Consider the following 16,405-nt stretch of genomic DNA (forward strand, 5'->3'; position numbering starts at 1 on the left):
CAGAATTTACTGAAAATACATAAATTACTTGAAAAACTGGTTGTTTTTTTTCTTCTTAGTCCTAAAATATTAGAAAAAAACTAAGGCTTCCACAACAAATAACTCCTTTTCCTTGTCAGTGAAGTTGATTTAAAGCATTGTGATGTATTGTTTGTATTTGTGTTGCGTTACTGGAGGCTTAACTCCCCTCAGGTTTTTCTTTACTTTGAGTGTATCCTACTGTATCAGCAGCAACAATAGCTTCAAAACAGCTTCTGTTTACGTGACACTTTTGCCACACGAGTGAGCGAAAAGGTGAATTTGCACACCTGCTGAGCTGTAACCTGCCCAGTGGGCGGAGTCTGCTTCAAAGCTCCACTTGTCAAATATGCTACCCCGCTGAAATACACCGCCTGAGGCCTGCGTCCTCGTCTACGGATTAAATTCTGTTTACAGCAGATGTAGAAAGTATTTTTGGTTTCTCTGTGCCCAATGGATGGTTGTGTTTGAGTAATGGGCTGCGGGACCGAGAAGGTGGTGCCTGAGGCGTCCAAGAGGGGCTATGTAAGGGTGGTGCAATCACTGGTGGCCTTCAGCAAAGCACATGAGGATGAGGAGGAGGATGATGGGTAAAAAGAAATGCATGGGGAAACAGAGGGGTCTGTGGTTTTCAGCCAACGTTAACAATCTGCAGCCGGCGTCAAATAACCAGCAGACGCAGGAAGTGAAATTCACCAAGTACAAAGATAAGTTTGATCCACGGGTGACTGCGAGGTAAATATTTAAAGATAATATCAATATATGAAGTTGTTATAAGAAGAAGAATGTGCAAATATATGGTAAATATGTGCATGATATTTAAATTTTAATCTAAATGTACATAAATACTTATTTTTTCTCTTGATATTTTATGCTTCATAAGTGTATATTTTCTGTTTTCTGTCTTTCCTGTATTTTATTTTTATATTTACAGCAGTCAAGAGAAAGTCAGTGCAGTCAGAGAAATTTCCCGAACTTGGTTTTATGTGGTTTTAAAACGGACTTTTATTGTGTTTTATGCATATTTTTAGTGTGGATGTATGGCTGTAATTTCTATTTTGTGTAACTTCTGCTGCTGCTGTCTTAGCCAGGACACTCTTGAAAAAGGGATTTTTAATCTCAGTGAGCTTTTTCCTGGTTTAAAAAGTGTTATAATAATAGAAATAATAATAGTGGGATCGATAAAGTCTATCTTATCTTATCTTTTCTTTTCTTATCTTATCTTGTCTTATCTTATGTTATCTTATCATGTCTTATCTTGTCTCATCTTATGTTATCTTATCTTGTCTTATCTTATATTATCTTATCTTGTCTTATGTTATCTTGTCTTATCTCATCTTGTCTTATATTATGTTATCTTATGTTATCTTATCTTGTCTTATCTCATCTTGTCTCATCTTATGTTATCTTATCTTGTCTTATCTTATGTTATCGTATCTTGTCTTATCTTGTTTTATCTTATGTTATCTTATCATGCCTTATCTTGTCTTATCTTATGTTATCTTATCTTGTCTTATGTTATCTTATGTTATCTTGTCTTATCTCATCTTGTCTTATATTATGTTATCTTGTCTTGTCTAATCTTGTCTTATCTTATGTTATCTTATGATGTCTTATCTTGTCTTATCTTATGTTATCTCATCTTGTCTTATCTTGTCTTATCTTATGTTATCGTATCTTGTCTTATCTCATCTTGTCTTATCTTATGTTATCTTGTCTTATCTCATCTTGTTTTATCTTATGTTATCTTGTATTATCTTGTCTAATCTTATCTTATCTTGTACACTGCAAAAAAGCGGTGTCTAAAAACAAGATAGATACACTACATCTGAGGAAAAAGGTACTCAAAACAAGTGATATATCTGTCCATGCAGCAAGATAATTTCACTTGACAATATTTCTTACAATTAAATTTCAGTTAAATCTAGAAATTAGCATGTCTACATATGTATGAACACTTAAAATAAGATAAATTAGTTAATAAGTTTTTCTTTTTTTTTTTTTTAATCTTGGTAAGAACCAAGCAATTTGCAGTGTAGGAAAGGTTGGCTGATGCCTGTGTCATATTAAAATATTATTTGTTAATAGAATTATAGTAGTTAAATAGTCAGTTTTCTAGTCTTTTCTTACATGCAGAGTCTACACAGCCTTTATCCTTTATTCATGAACAACCTATTTAATCTAATCTCAACTGTTAGTGCAGCGTTTTCATAAAGAGAAGCACTAAATAAAAATGATATAAGTGTGATTTAGGATGTGTTTTATCTCAATATGTGAGCTCCACTTGTCAGCATAAAATTAAATTATTTATATGAGCTCATAGAAGTGAAAATAATAGTAATAATAGTATTTTTTTTTTTTAAGATAAGGTAATTCAGAGGTTTAGACTTTGTCATATGTGAAAACGATGCCCCTTTATCAGCTTTAAGCAGGAAAAAAATTAAAGTGGGAATGTTGCATGTCTCTTTCTACATATGATAAGCCCCATCGAATACACTAGGGTACAAAAAAATGTTTTTTACAAGTTGTCTAGTCTTTTCAACTGAATTAGGACCATTTTGCGCCGCTAAATCCAAAATTGACATCTGTTTTTCTCAATCAGGTCAGGTTTTTCTGCTAATTTGATTTTGAAAAATTTGATCTTCTCACAAAATATAATAATTAATACCAAAATAAGATTGGTAAGCACACTTTATGAAACTTGTGACTTGATTCCTGTTAGGTACAATGGTGTATTCACTGCAGATGTAACAGAATACGTCAGGCTTATTTTTGCAAGATCTTCTAGTCAAAGCCATTTCATTCACCTGTAATATTAAAAAAAAACAATCATAAATTGGCAAAAGTACATTTTTAAAGGAAGGTAAAGGCAAATTTACACAATATAAGATATTACAAAGATATTATTGGACACCTGCAAGATTGAATAGATTAGGTCTGATGAATAACTCACTGTGTTGGAAATGTCAAAATGATAATGGTACTCTGATCCACTGTTTGTGGGAATGTCCAATCATCAAACGTTTCTGGATAGTTGTAATTCATACTCTAAATAATTGGCTGGACAGAACTGTGCCACTTTGTTCAAGGACTGGGTGAAAAAGGACAGATAGCTAATGTATCAAATGAAAAATGTTCTGTTATTATGGTTGGGGTTTCAGTAGCAGTCAGGATTATTCTTAAACACTGGAAAATACCTAAAGCCCCACAGTTTAAAGAATGGGTCAATAGGATGATAAAGACTGCTTCATATGAATGTATGCTTCATACGGTCAATAACAGGGATAAAACCACAGCACCAGTTTGGGAGTCATTCTGGTCTTACATAACTATGACTGACAGTCAGCAGGATGATAGTTGAACTACTTCCCTCGTATTTATTTAACTAATTAATTACTTATCATTTTTATTTTATTTTATTTTTTTTTCTTTAAGATCTTCCATGCTTTGTAGTTTTTTTTGTTTGTTTTTTTGTTTGTTTGTTTGTTTTTTATACTTTTCATGTATGTGCAGAAGCCCTCAATGTTATTGTTATTATTAAGCAACACTGTATGAATGTCATGATCCAAGTGAAAACTCTAATAAAAACTTGAATTATAAATATATATATATATATATATATATATATATATATATATATATATATATAAATTGGCAAAAGTAAAATCTTCAGAACTTGTTTATTGCAAGAAATATGAAAGAATTTTGTATCATATGATGTGAAAATGCCCATAAATGTAAGCAAAAATGTTAAAAAGCCAATATGTAGCATAGTTCAGATAGTTGACCTCATTGAGCAAAATTAATGTGGTTTTTGGATTCAGCACACCAAAATTATCCTAAATCAGCTCAAAAAACTGAAACAATACATTTGTTGTTGACCAGTGTTATTATTAGTTTTGAATAAACCAAAACATAATTTAACATAAACATGTCTAACAAATTGGTAATTCCTTTTTAAAAATTTCCAAAGTTCTGCCTCCTTCCTCATTAATGACAGTCTTGTAGTGTCACTGGAAAGGCCTCTGGTGAACGAATTCCTCCCCCTGGTGGATTATCTGTGTATTGCATGTATCTAATTGTATACATCAGGCTTTTCAAGACAAAAAATATCACACTGATCATGTAGAGGGCTTCAAAACTCATTTATCAAATATGATACATTTCTTTTTTTCCCCCATTTACTTATAACTACCTCGTTAACCCATGGGGATCAAAATTAATGTGGTTTTTGGATTCAGCACACCAAAATTATCCTAAATCAGCTCAAAAAACTTAAATAAATTTGTTGTTGACCAGTGATATAGAATATCACTGTGTTCATTAGTGATCTGAATGTGAATGTGTTGGGTATGGAAGTGACTTTTCCTGTGAAACTCTGCTGCAGTATTACTCCTGCATGCATTTATCTCAGCATACATCAAAGCTGCAGCTGCACTGAGGGACGCCGAGTGCTTTGCAACAGCGTGTCATGAGATAGTTATGCTGTAATGAGTCATCATTCCCCTTCTCCCCTGTCAGATACGACATCAAGGCTCTGATCGGTCGTGGGAGCTTCAGCCGTGTTGTGCACGTTGAGCACAGGGGGACTCGGCAGCCTTTCGCCATAAAAATGATGGAAGTAGAGGCCCCCGGGGGCCGTGAAGTGTGCGCCTCGGAGCTGGTGGTGCTGCAGCGGGTGAGACATGTTAATGTGATTCAGCTGATCCAGGTGTTTCAGTTTCCCCGGTGGGTTTATATGGTGCTGGAACTGGCCACCGGTGGGGAACTGTTAGACCGGGTTGTAAGCAGGGGCCGCTTTACAGAGCAGGATGCCACCCGGGCATAAGCAACAAAAAAAAATCTTAAATTAGGCAAAAAAAAAAAAAAAAAAGTGAAATTAAGAAAAAACAAATCTACCAATGGAACAAGTGAAAAGCAAAAATAAAATCTTGAATTAAGCAAAAAAAAAAAAAAATTCAGAAAAAAAATCATTGAATTAGGAAAAAAAAAAATCTTGAATTAAGCTAAAAAAAAAAAAAAAAAAAAAAAAAAAAAATCTTAAATTCATAAAAAAACTAGAAGCACTCGGAGAGCGCAGACCTCCGCCAAGGGTGATCAGTGGCCCCCCCGTGGGCCCCCCCACCCCCGATCACCACCAAAATTTAATCATTTCTTCCTTATCCCATTTCCAACAAACCCTGAAAATTTCATCCAAATCTGTCCATAACTTTTTGAGTTATGTTGCACACTAACGGACAGACAAACAAACAAACAAACAAACAGACAAACAAACAAACCCTGGCAAAAACATAACCTCCTTGGCGGAGGTAATCATTGAATTAAACCAAAAAAAAAAAAAGAAAGAAAGAACAACCCTGCCAATGGAACAAGTGAAAATGATTCAGCTGATCCAGGTGTTTCAGTTTCCCCAGCAGGTTTATATGGTGCTGGAACTGGCCACCGGTGGGGAACTGTTAGACCGGGTTGTCAGCAGGGGCCGCTTCACAGAGCAGGACGCCACCCGGGCCCTTCACATGGTACTGGCAGGGATGGGGTACCTCCACCATTTAGGTATAACCCACAGAGACTTGAAACCGGAGAATCTTCTGTATTACCAGCCCGGGCTGGACTCCAGGCTGCTGGTGACTGACTTCGGTTTGGCCACGTTTGGGGACAGGGGCCCGGACTCTGTTGGAGGTGACAGGTAGGGATGGGAATAGAGAACCGGTTCATTTTGAAAACCGGTTCCCAGGAGTTAAATTCCTTCACTGGAAAAAAATCTAAATTCTACCAAGTGTATTTTGATCATTTCTAGTTAAAATATCTCATCACACTTAAAATAAGACATGATCACCTAAAGACTAACTTTTCTGTGAGATATAAGAACAGATTTTTAGACAATAGATCTTGAAATCTTATTTCAAGAAATCTTACCAAGATAATTTTCACTTGTTCCATTGGCAGATATTTTTGCTTAATTCCAGATTTTTTTTGCTTAATTCAAGCAAAAAAAAAAAAAAAAAAAAAAAAAAAAATCTGCCAATGGAACAAGTGAAAAGCAAAAAAACAAATCTTGAATTAGGAAAAAATAAAAAAAATAAAAATCTGGAATTAGGCAAAAATAAATAAATAAATAAAAATAAAAATCCTTGAATTAAGCAAAAAACAAACCTTGAATTAAGAAAAAAAAAAAAAAAAAAAACTTAAATCTGGCAAAAAAAAAAAAAAAAAATCCTTGAATTATGCAAAATAAAAATCATTAATTAAGAAAAAAAAAAAAAAAAGAAAGTGAAATTAAGCAAAAACAAATCTGCCACTGGAACAAGTGAAAAGCAAAAAAAAATCTTGAATTCAGAAAAAAAAAATCCTTGAATTACGCAAAAAAAAAAAATCTTGAATTAAGAAAAAAAAAAAAAAAGAAAGTGAAATTAAGCAAAAACAAATCTGCCAATGGTACAAGTGAAAAGCAAAAATAAAATCTTGAATCAAGCAAAAAAAAAAAAAAATCGTGAATTCAGAGAAAAAAAAAAAAAAACCTGCCAATGGAACAAGTGAAAATCATCTTGGTAAGATTTCTTGAAATAAGATTTTCAAGATCTGTCGTCTTAAAATAAGTTCTTAAATCTCACTTGTATCTACTTAGCGATGCTTATGAATCTAGCGATCAAGATTTTATTTTTGCTTTTCACTTGTGCCATTGGCAGATGTTTTTGCTTAATTTCACCCTTTTTTTTTGTTTTTGCTTAATTCAAGAGGTTTTTTTTTTTTTCTTAATTCAAGGATTTTTTTTTTTTTTTTTTTTTTGCTTGAATTAAGCAAAAAAAATCTGGAATTAAGCAAAAATATCTGCCAATGGAACAACAAGATTTAGATTTTTTTCCACTGATGGAATCGAGCCACTGGGAACCAGGGCATCATCCAGGCCTGGTTCTGGGGGGGTGGGGGTGGGGGGGCAACAAACATCTTGGCCCCTAAAATAAATGTTTCCGAATGCAGGGAAAAGGAAAATGAGGTGCACAACAGCTGGAGACACAGAAGAAGTAGTAAAGCATCTTAAGTTTCACTTTCATTTTCACTTTGTATGATTGTATGGTGACACCCCCAACCGGGCCTGGCATCATCTGTTATTATTAACTGTGCGTAGTGTATATGTTATATTTTCTGTGCAGAGGATGGAAATATATAAGACACTTTTATTGTACTTTTTTTATTCCCTCACCCAATGAGAATTAATAAGAGAATCAATAATGGAATCTGACTCATTAAACTCTTATCAGTTCCCATCCCTAGTGACAGGACAGATGTATCCTGGTTCCTGAAAACCACATGTGGAACCCCTGAGTACATGGCCCCTGAGGTGGTGCTGAGGAAACCCTATACGTGTGCTGTGGACATGTGGGCCCTGGGTGTGATCGCCTACATTGTTCTGAGTGGATCCATGCCTTTTGAGGACGACAGTCGCACACGGCTCTGCAAATGCATTATCAGAGGCAAATACAGCTTCCACACAGATGTGAGTATCATCTGTGTTTCATACCAACTCATATATGTAGTGAGTATTTTTAGAAGAATGAAACATCTCATAACAGACACAAACTAGATGCACTCGGAGAGCGCAGACCTCCGCCAAGGCTGATCAGTGCCCCCCCCACACACACACCAAGGAGGTTATGTTTTTGCCAGGGTTTGTTTGTCTGTCTGTCTGTCTGTTTGTCTGTCTGTTTGTCTGTCCGTTAGTGTGCAACATAACTCAAAAAGTTATGGACAGATTTTGATGAAATTTTCTGGTCTGCGCCCCCCTGGGGGCCCCCCCACCCCCAATCACCACCAAAATTTAATCATTTCTTCCATATCCCATTTCCAACAAACCTTGAAAATTTCATCAAAATCTGTCCATAACTTTTTGAGTTATGTTGCACACTAACGGACAGACAAACAGACAGACAGACAGACAAACCCTGGCAAAAACATAACCTCCTTGGTGGAGGTAAAAATGTTAAGTTGTGCAACAAATTTGTATACCATGTTAATTAGAAACATATAAAGTCAGGGTTTTAGCTGCAAATCAAACCTGCTATGTTTAGTTTGTAAACTTTGAGTACCCCTAATTCAGTGTTTCTCAAGCTGTGGGGAGGGGCACGAAGCTCATTACCTCCGCCAAGGAGGTTATGTTTTTGCCAGGGTTTGTCTGTCTGTCTGTCTGTCTGTTTGTTTGTTTGTTTGTTTGTCTGTCCGTTAGTGTGCAACATAACTCAAAAAGTTATGGACAGATTTGGATGAAATTTTCAGGGTTTGTTGGAAATGGGATAAGGAAGAAATGATTAAATTTTGGTGGTGATCGGGGGTGGGGGGGCCCACGGGGGGGGCGCAGACCAGAAAATTTAATCAAAATCTGTCCATAACTTTTTGAGTTATGTTGCACACTAACGGACAGACAAACAAACAAACAAACAAACAGACAGACAAACAAACAAACAGACAGACAGACAAACAAACCCTGGCAAAAACATAACCTCCTTGGCGTGGGGGGGCCCACGGGGGGGGCCACTGATCAGCCTTGGCGGAGGTCTGCGCTCTCCGAGTGCTTCTAGTTACTGGGTGTGTTTTTTATTTTTTTACCTTTAGGTTAGAACAGCGGTTCTCAGTCTTTTTCTGTAGGGCCCCCCTTTGGAGGACAAAAAATCTCCTTCTTCGCTTGTTGTAACGTACGTCAGCATCCGTTTTTTTAACTCACCTGACTCTAGTTGCGAAAAAAGGTCTTTCCATTGCAGTTTTTCGTGATATACCATTTGCGCTATGCCTGAAAAACCACCTCTTGCCAGCGCAAAAACTTTTAATCATAAAATGAGATTTTTGGCGAAATTGTTGATTTTTCCATTGGGTACATTTTTCTGCGCAAGTTATATTTGTGCAATTTGAGAGTCAATGGAAAAGCGACTCCTCATTTTCTAGGAGCCACTGTTTTAAGTGAGTTTTAAAAGTGTTGTATGTTGGACTCTCTTATTGACAGGGGCAGGCTATTCCAAAGTTTACCTCCTACTATTGACAGTAAGTTTTGTCCAACAGTGGTGCGTCTCAATGGTGTCACACAATTCCCATTTACAGAAGCCTGTGTACTACCTCCACTTTCAAGTCTTTGGAAGAAGTCATGCAGCAAATTTCCTATTTTTATTTGGAAAAATATTGTCTCAGGGAGCAGTCTTGTTGAGTTTATTTGTATTGTTCAAGCAAAAATCTAAGTTATTTTTAATTTGGACATCAAATTATTCAAGGAAATGCAACAAGTATTGTTCCAATGTTGATGTTTCTGTCAATGAAACTTATAAATGCACCACTGTTTTATTGTTATTGGGGTTGAGGGGGGCCAGGAGATTTTTCGTCCTAAGAGAAAAAGATTGAGAACCACTGTAGTCACTTTCCATTGACCCTAAATTATGCAAATATAACTTGCGCATAAAAATTTACCTAATGGAAAAACTACAATTTTGCCAAAAGTCTTATTTTTCGATTAAAATTTTTTGTGCTGGCAAGAGGTGGTTTTTCAGGCCTAGCGCAAATGGTATATCACGAAAAACTGCAATGGAAAGACCTTTTTTCGCAACTAGAGTTAGGTGAATTAAAAAAAATGGATGTTGACGTACGTTACAAGTGAAGAAGAAGAAACATGTCACGGTATGTGTGGACACACCAGGAAACCACATCATTTTTTAATTTAGTTCGACATAGAGGGGTAATATATAATAATAATGAATATATCTGTAAATCAACACCATATTTACATTTGTCGCCATGTTTATGGAATGACTTCTCATGTCATCTCACAATAATAAATAAATAAATCATTGCATTTGTGATTTAATGGAAAAACCGACATTATGCACTTGTGTTTTTTTGACATTGAGTAAATATCAGTAAAGTTTTGCGCAGATGTCCAATGGAAAAGCGACTTGTCAAAATTTAACAAAAGCGCAAACTTAACACATCTTATTGCGTACATTTCACTCTCACACTGAATATTTTGGCCATAAAAGTAACATTTCTGCGTTTTTTTCTCACTATATAAGCTTCTATAATTTAGATTACCTAGTTTTAACCTGAGCAAATGATTATATTTCACATAAACACCATGTACTGCATTTTCTGTCAGTCTAACATGAAGCTGGTTGTTATGAATTTGAAACTAACTGTGCACCAGTGAAGCATGGGATTGTTTTCGCTCCTTTTATGAAGTGATTAGATGTTGTAGCTAAAGAATGAACAAAACTTGTTTGTGTGAAAAGCAGTTCCACATATTAAGAGAGTTTTTTTTTTTTCCACTTGGCAGGATTTTGCATTCTCTCTTGGATGCTTTAACCCATAAAGACCCAAACATCCACCAGTGACCGAAACCATTCACTGATAGAAAATGTTAAATACCTGCTGATTAGGGCTGTGTATCGGCAAGAATCAAGCGATACAATACAAATCACAATACGATATATCACGATATATCATGATATTGTTAAAAAGGGAATTTTTAGTTTGTTTCTTTTTTTTTTTTTAATGATTATTTCCTTGAAAAACTGAATTACACCAGAAATCTGCACAAATACTAAACACATTTTTATTTGATCACAACAGGATCTAATGCTATATCACAAAATGTTCCTGTGTTCAAACTGAAATAATGTTTTACAGACATTACAGTTTAAGATCCTGTTCAAATAATTTCTTTCTTTTTTTTTTTGGAGATGCATAATGAAGATAAATTAAAAAATAAATAAATAAATTTTAAAAAAAAACAAAGATCCTGTTCAAATGTTCATATTCTATTATTTCATAACTAACATCATAACATTATTTTGGTGCAATCCCAACAAAGGAACTAACATTGTTTAATAAAAGAGTGTTAAATAAATAAAATAAATATAATATATAACAAATAATAATCAATAAAATATAAACAACAAAGAAAAACAAACATCTACAAAATCTGCATCTGAATAAATATCTAAAAATATCGATGCGATACTTCTTGATATCGATACGGAATTGTGAAATGAAATATCGCGACATATTGCAGAACTGATATTTTCTTACACCCCTACTGCTGATCCACTAATCCCAGCAATACATGTAAATAATTGGTGTAAAATGCAGTTTATCATCTTTCATGGTCACTTGGACGTTCAGAGGCTCCGTAGTTACCATGGAAACACTGTCATCTTCTACAACATTGATTCACCAGTAAATCCATGGAGTTGGATCAATGAGTGTTTGCATTCTTCACATAGGCTACATGTATTTGTCTGGTACACCATATTGTATTGAAGGCCCCAAACTGAAATGGTTCAGTACAAATGAGTACACCATTACATCCCTATTGGTAACTGAACATAAAATAAAATAAGGCTACATTCAGACTGCAGGCAAATGTGGCCCAAATCCGATTTTTTTTGCCCATGTGACCTGTATCCGATCTGTTAAAGACAGTTCGAACAGCACAAATCCGATTTTTTTCAAATCCGACCTAGGCCATTTTCATATGTGGTCCTAAATCCGATAAGTATCCGATATTTTGCAATGCGACTTAAGTCTGAACGGCCAGGTTGTGTTTATCTGACCTTTACGTTATTGAAATGCGACAAACGTCACAATTTTGCGTCCCGGGTGTGTCACTTGTATAAACACAGTGCGTGCCTGTGTGGTCATGTCAGGACCTCTTTTACTCATGTGGGTCACTTCAGGGTCGCATTCAGTTCATACTTAAAACTGATAGAAGTCGCATTTAATGTGTAATATGAAAAAAAAAAAAAAAAAAATCAGATTTCACCTAAAAATCCAAATTGTGCATTAAGCCTGGTGTCTGAATGTAGTCTAAGTGTGTCCAATCATAAAACAGAATAAAGATGACGAAGAAGTCCGTTCTGAGCCACTGGAGAAACATGACAATGTTTGTGTCCTGTTCATTATGTCAGAACAGATTCAGCTATTTACTGCTGAAATGTCAGATTTATTTCCTTTGTAATATCAATATTGATTCTATGTTGCATGGCTGCAGTAGTCAAATAATCAAGTTACAACTCAAAATTGTACTTTGGTATCACGAAATGAATCTGAATCAATCAATTAATACTGAATCAAATTGAATCGAATCGCAATTACAGGAGGTCCTCGGGTTACGCGGTACTCGACCTACATTGTTTCAACTTTACGACGCCTGAGTCTAGAGTGTCTGTGTTTGTGCTCCGTAATTTTCTCGGTAGCCTCGCCTTTTTCACCCTCCTTTTTCACATCATGGCCCCAAAAAAGAAAGCAGGATCTTCTAGCGATGCTGGTCCAGCCAAGAGGAAAGCCATTACGATGGAAATGAAGCAGGATATCATCAAAAGGTCGGAGAAAGGTGAGACGCCGACGAACATCGGTAAAGCCTTAGGCTTCAGTCGGTCGACCGTGGCGACCATTATTAAGGACAAAGCCCGTAATATGTGTATTTGGATATTTATTTAGAGATTTAGGGGGTATTTAGGGGATATTAAAGGGTTAATTCCGACTTGCGCGGAAATTCGGGTTACGTTGCCAGCGTAGGAACGGAACTCGTTCGTAACCCGAGGACCTCCTGTAATCAAGTCAGAACCTTATGAATCGAAATTGAATTGATTAAGGAAATTGGCCGTGATACCCAGCCCTATTCGTAAAGCGTCTTTGAGTGTCCAAAAAAGCGCTATATAAGTGTGAATTATTATTATTATTATTATTATTATTAATAATAATAATAATAATAATAATAATAATAATAATAATAATAATAATAATAATAATAATCCTCGACTTTAATCTGAGCTTTAATGAACATCTTTATAATCAGTTCAGTAAATATAGGAAACTACCTGATTTTCACTTAACAAATGCAACATACAGAGCATCATATTAGAATAAATGGTGATAAATCACTTAAGAAAGGTTAAAAATAGAGAAAAATTAATTTGAGAACTGATACAAAAGCATCACTGGCTCTTTATGGGTTATGTTGAAAAGTCGAACTGCACCTCCTGCAGCAGATGAATACAGAATATTTTTGGAATTGACTGTCTGCTTGGAAAGTGTCTGTTAATGCTCCCCAGATGCTTTTGTATAATGTGGACTTGACCTTTGCAACAAGTGTGGCAGTTTGTCAGCTAGCTCTACTGTTATGCAGTCAAATGGAAACTTTTTTTTTTTTTTGTCTTTTGGGCGCTAACTATCAGCCTCAGCGACAAAATACAGCCGGGGAAGATGTCATTTTGGGGCCAGGGGTAATTTCTTTGGCAGTCTGTGGTTTAACTCAATGAATGAGGCAATTTCTGCTCCCAGGATGTATCTGCTTTCAAAAGCCATTTTTAACAAAAACTCCCATCTGCCATTTCCATTTTGACATCCAGCCTTTTTCACTGAAACGCAATCTGGTTTGCTTGGTTTGAGTATTAGGTGCATGGTTTGGAATTATACAACCTCACCAAGACTTCCATTCACACGACTGTTGCATCTTCTCTTACAAAATGATTCACACTGTAGCGATTATGCTGTTGGAACTTCTGGAAATAGCATCATTATTCCAGTCTGGCCTCGTATAAATAGAGAAGTTTTTACAAAGCGTGGAGCGGTTGCAGGTGTGGTAACAAATTTTTCCTCATTTCCCAACCCCTTTTTTTTTTTTTTTTTTTTTTCTTCTGCAGCATTTTTAAAGCACAAGTTTGTTGTGGCGTCTTGACTTTTCCGCTCGGTTTGGGTCTTTTGAAAATGCTCCGAAATGAGGAAAAGGCGTGTTTTTCCCTTTTCCTCTGTTATACGACTGAAGTGAGTATTTTTAACAGCCTATTCTGTTGAGCTGAGCGGTGAGTTCAGGCTTGTTCTTTCACGCTGATTACACCCAAGGCTGGATTATTCACAAGGCTTAAAGCTTGGCCCGATCCTCAAGAATACAGTCTGACATTTTAGTCTGGCATACAAGAGGTTTCCTTACACAGACCCTGGACTATTATCCTTGTGTTTACCGCTGCACTGACCACCAACTGAACAATAGTGCAAAATCCTCCCTAGACTTTATGCAGGGGCTTATTTCGCAGTTTTTTTCACGGTGGCTTTTCGACGCAGCTCATGTATGCCAAATCTGTAACGCCAAATTGAATACCGCAGTTTTCCTCCGCATCAGTTTGATAATTTATGCCAGGGGAAATATGAAGACATCACACATGGCTGAGTAGCAGTCCTCAGTTTGATAGATTGGCCATCACATTTCCATGTTGACAAGATACTTACTCTCCTTCAAGTGCCGCGATCCGTCGTCTCTGATGGACAACTCGGCACTTGGCTAGTACATGCGATAATGCCGTAATGTGCGCTGAAGGCTCACAAGAGTCCGCATGTGAACTTAAACGCCTCTTTGTGTCACTCAGGAGGGTGCTTCACTTCGGAACAAGAACACTCATGTATTAACCCTTTTATAGGGCGCTCATAGGAATACTCTGAAAGTCTAATTTTAACCGTAGTGTGTTATTAGAGGACATAATAAGACTTTAATACTTTTGGGAAATTTTCAAAATTTTTTTACCATCACGTGGAGAATCAAGGTCAATGAATAGGGGTGTGCCAAACAATTGATTCATATAAAAATCGCGATTCTCATTTACTATGATTCAGAATCGATTTAAAATGTCCCAAAATCAATTTAAATGAAAATAAAACAAATCCGCTGGCAGTCTGCCTCAGTTTTGTACGTGGGACATCCTGACATAATCATGCAGCCGATTCTGGAACATACTAGGGATGGGAATCTCAGTTGTAAGGCCGATACGATACGCATCTCGATTCAATATCTCCGATCTGATATATTAAAGGTACAGGGGTTGGACAAAATAATGGAAACACCTTCACCTCAAGATGATAATGCCCCAATCCATACAGCTAGAATTGTTAAAGAATGGCATGAGGAACATTCTAATGAAGTTGAGCATCTCGTATGGCCGGCACAGTCCCCAGACCTCAACATTATTGAGCATTTATGGTCAGTTTTAGAGATTCAAGTAAGACGTCGATTTCCACCGCCATCGTCTCTAAAAGAGTTGGAGGGTATTCTAACTGAAGAATGGCTTAAAATTCCTTTGGAAACAATTCACAAGTTGTATGAATCAATACCTCGGAGAATTGAGGCTGTAATTGCCGCAAAAGGCGGACCTACACCATATTAAATTATATCTTGTTGATTTTTTAAGGTGTTTCCATTATTTTGTCCAACCCCTGTACATGTATGGCATCTCATGATGCAATGCAATACAATTCACACCCAAATCACAATACAGAGCGATTAAGCACATTCTGATTGAACACATTCATTCTGGTAAAAAAAATAAAATAAAATATGCAGTGCAATTCAATGAGTTTGATTATTTATCAAATAAGACCATGACTTTTTACAAAGTGTCTTTAGTTCAGTTTCAGAACACGTGGCTCACATTCAGTCAGGTGACAAAGGTAGGACTTTGTTTCCAAAGTCGTTTCTCTGTATGTCTCTAACACTCATCTTCTTACTCCCTTGCCGAATCCATTTGTAATGTATTTGTAATGAAGGTAAAACAGAAAAAAGTTCTGTCACTTTAAGAGACACCTGCGCAAGGTATTCTGGGATGCGCTGTTGAATATGTATAACACTGTTTAAGGAAGTATCTCTGGTATGTACTGCAGTATTCAGTACAGCTGATCTAGTAAAAGTACACGTCCAGATACCACATGTGGTCTCCTCCCTTCTATGTCTGTCAGATTCACATACAGACATTACAGTATTCATCGGTGGCACTCATGCCACATTGCATCCACGGAGCTCATACTGTTAGTGTACACATCTGCGAATCCGCGTCACACATTAACTAATACATTTGCAAATGTATTTTAACTATATTTTTCTGTGAAAAAAGAAAAAATTTCTTTTAAAAAATTGAAATTTTATGTTTATTCACAGTTACAGTTTTTTTTGTGTTATTTTACATTTGACGTGTAAAATCACAGTCTATTTTTGTCATTTCATTGATATTTTGCTGTATCTTAACCCTTTCATGCATGAGCTGTAAGAACCTTAGTCAAGATTTTTTTCTTCAGTGTTTTATTCCTCCTTAAGCATGAAAAAAACAATGTGATCAAGTTTTTTTTTTCCTATGGAGTTAGAAAAATATCCATGCATTTAATTTTTGAAGTAAAGAAACATATGTTTAAAACCCAATATCAGAAAGTGATATCAAAACAATGCAATAAAAACATTGTTAATGCTGCTAATCTGATGTCTTCTCACATTTTAGCATATTCTAATGCTAGTAATTACTCACTTCATGGAGATAATATGCAAAAAAAAACCAACTTCTTGTCTAACAAATAACAACTGATTTACACTTAAACA

At 35.9% G+C, this 16,405-nt stretch overlaps 1 pseudogene; it reads left to right on the forward strand.

The window, feature by feature from the left end:
• The first annotated feature begins 414 nt into the window (after positions 1-414).
• Positions 415-16,405, forward strand: part of LOC115411063 (serine/threonine-protein kinase H1-like) — a 38,120-nt pseudogene continuing 22,129 nt past the window's right edge.

The sequence above is a fragment of the Sphaeramia orbicularis genome, chromosome 20, assembly GCF_902148855.1.
Source record: "Sphaeramia orbicularis chromosome 20, fSphaOr1.1, whole genome shotgun sequence".
Taxonomy (NCBI): Eukaryota; Metazoa; Chordata; class Actinopteri; order Kurtiformes; family Apogonidae; genus Sphaeramia; species Sphaeramia orbicularis.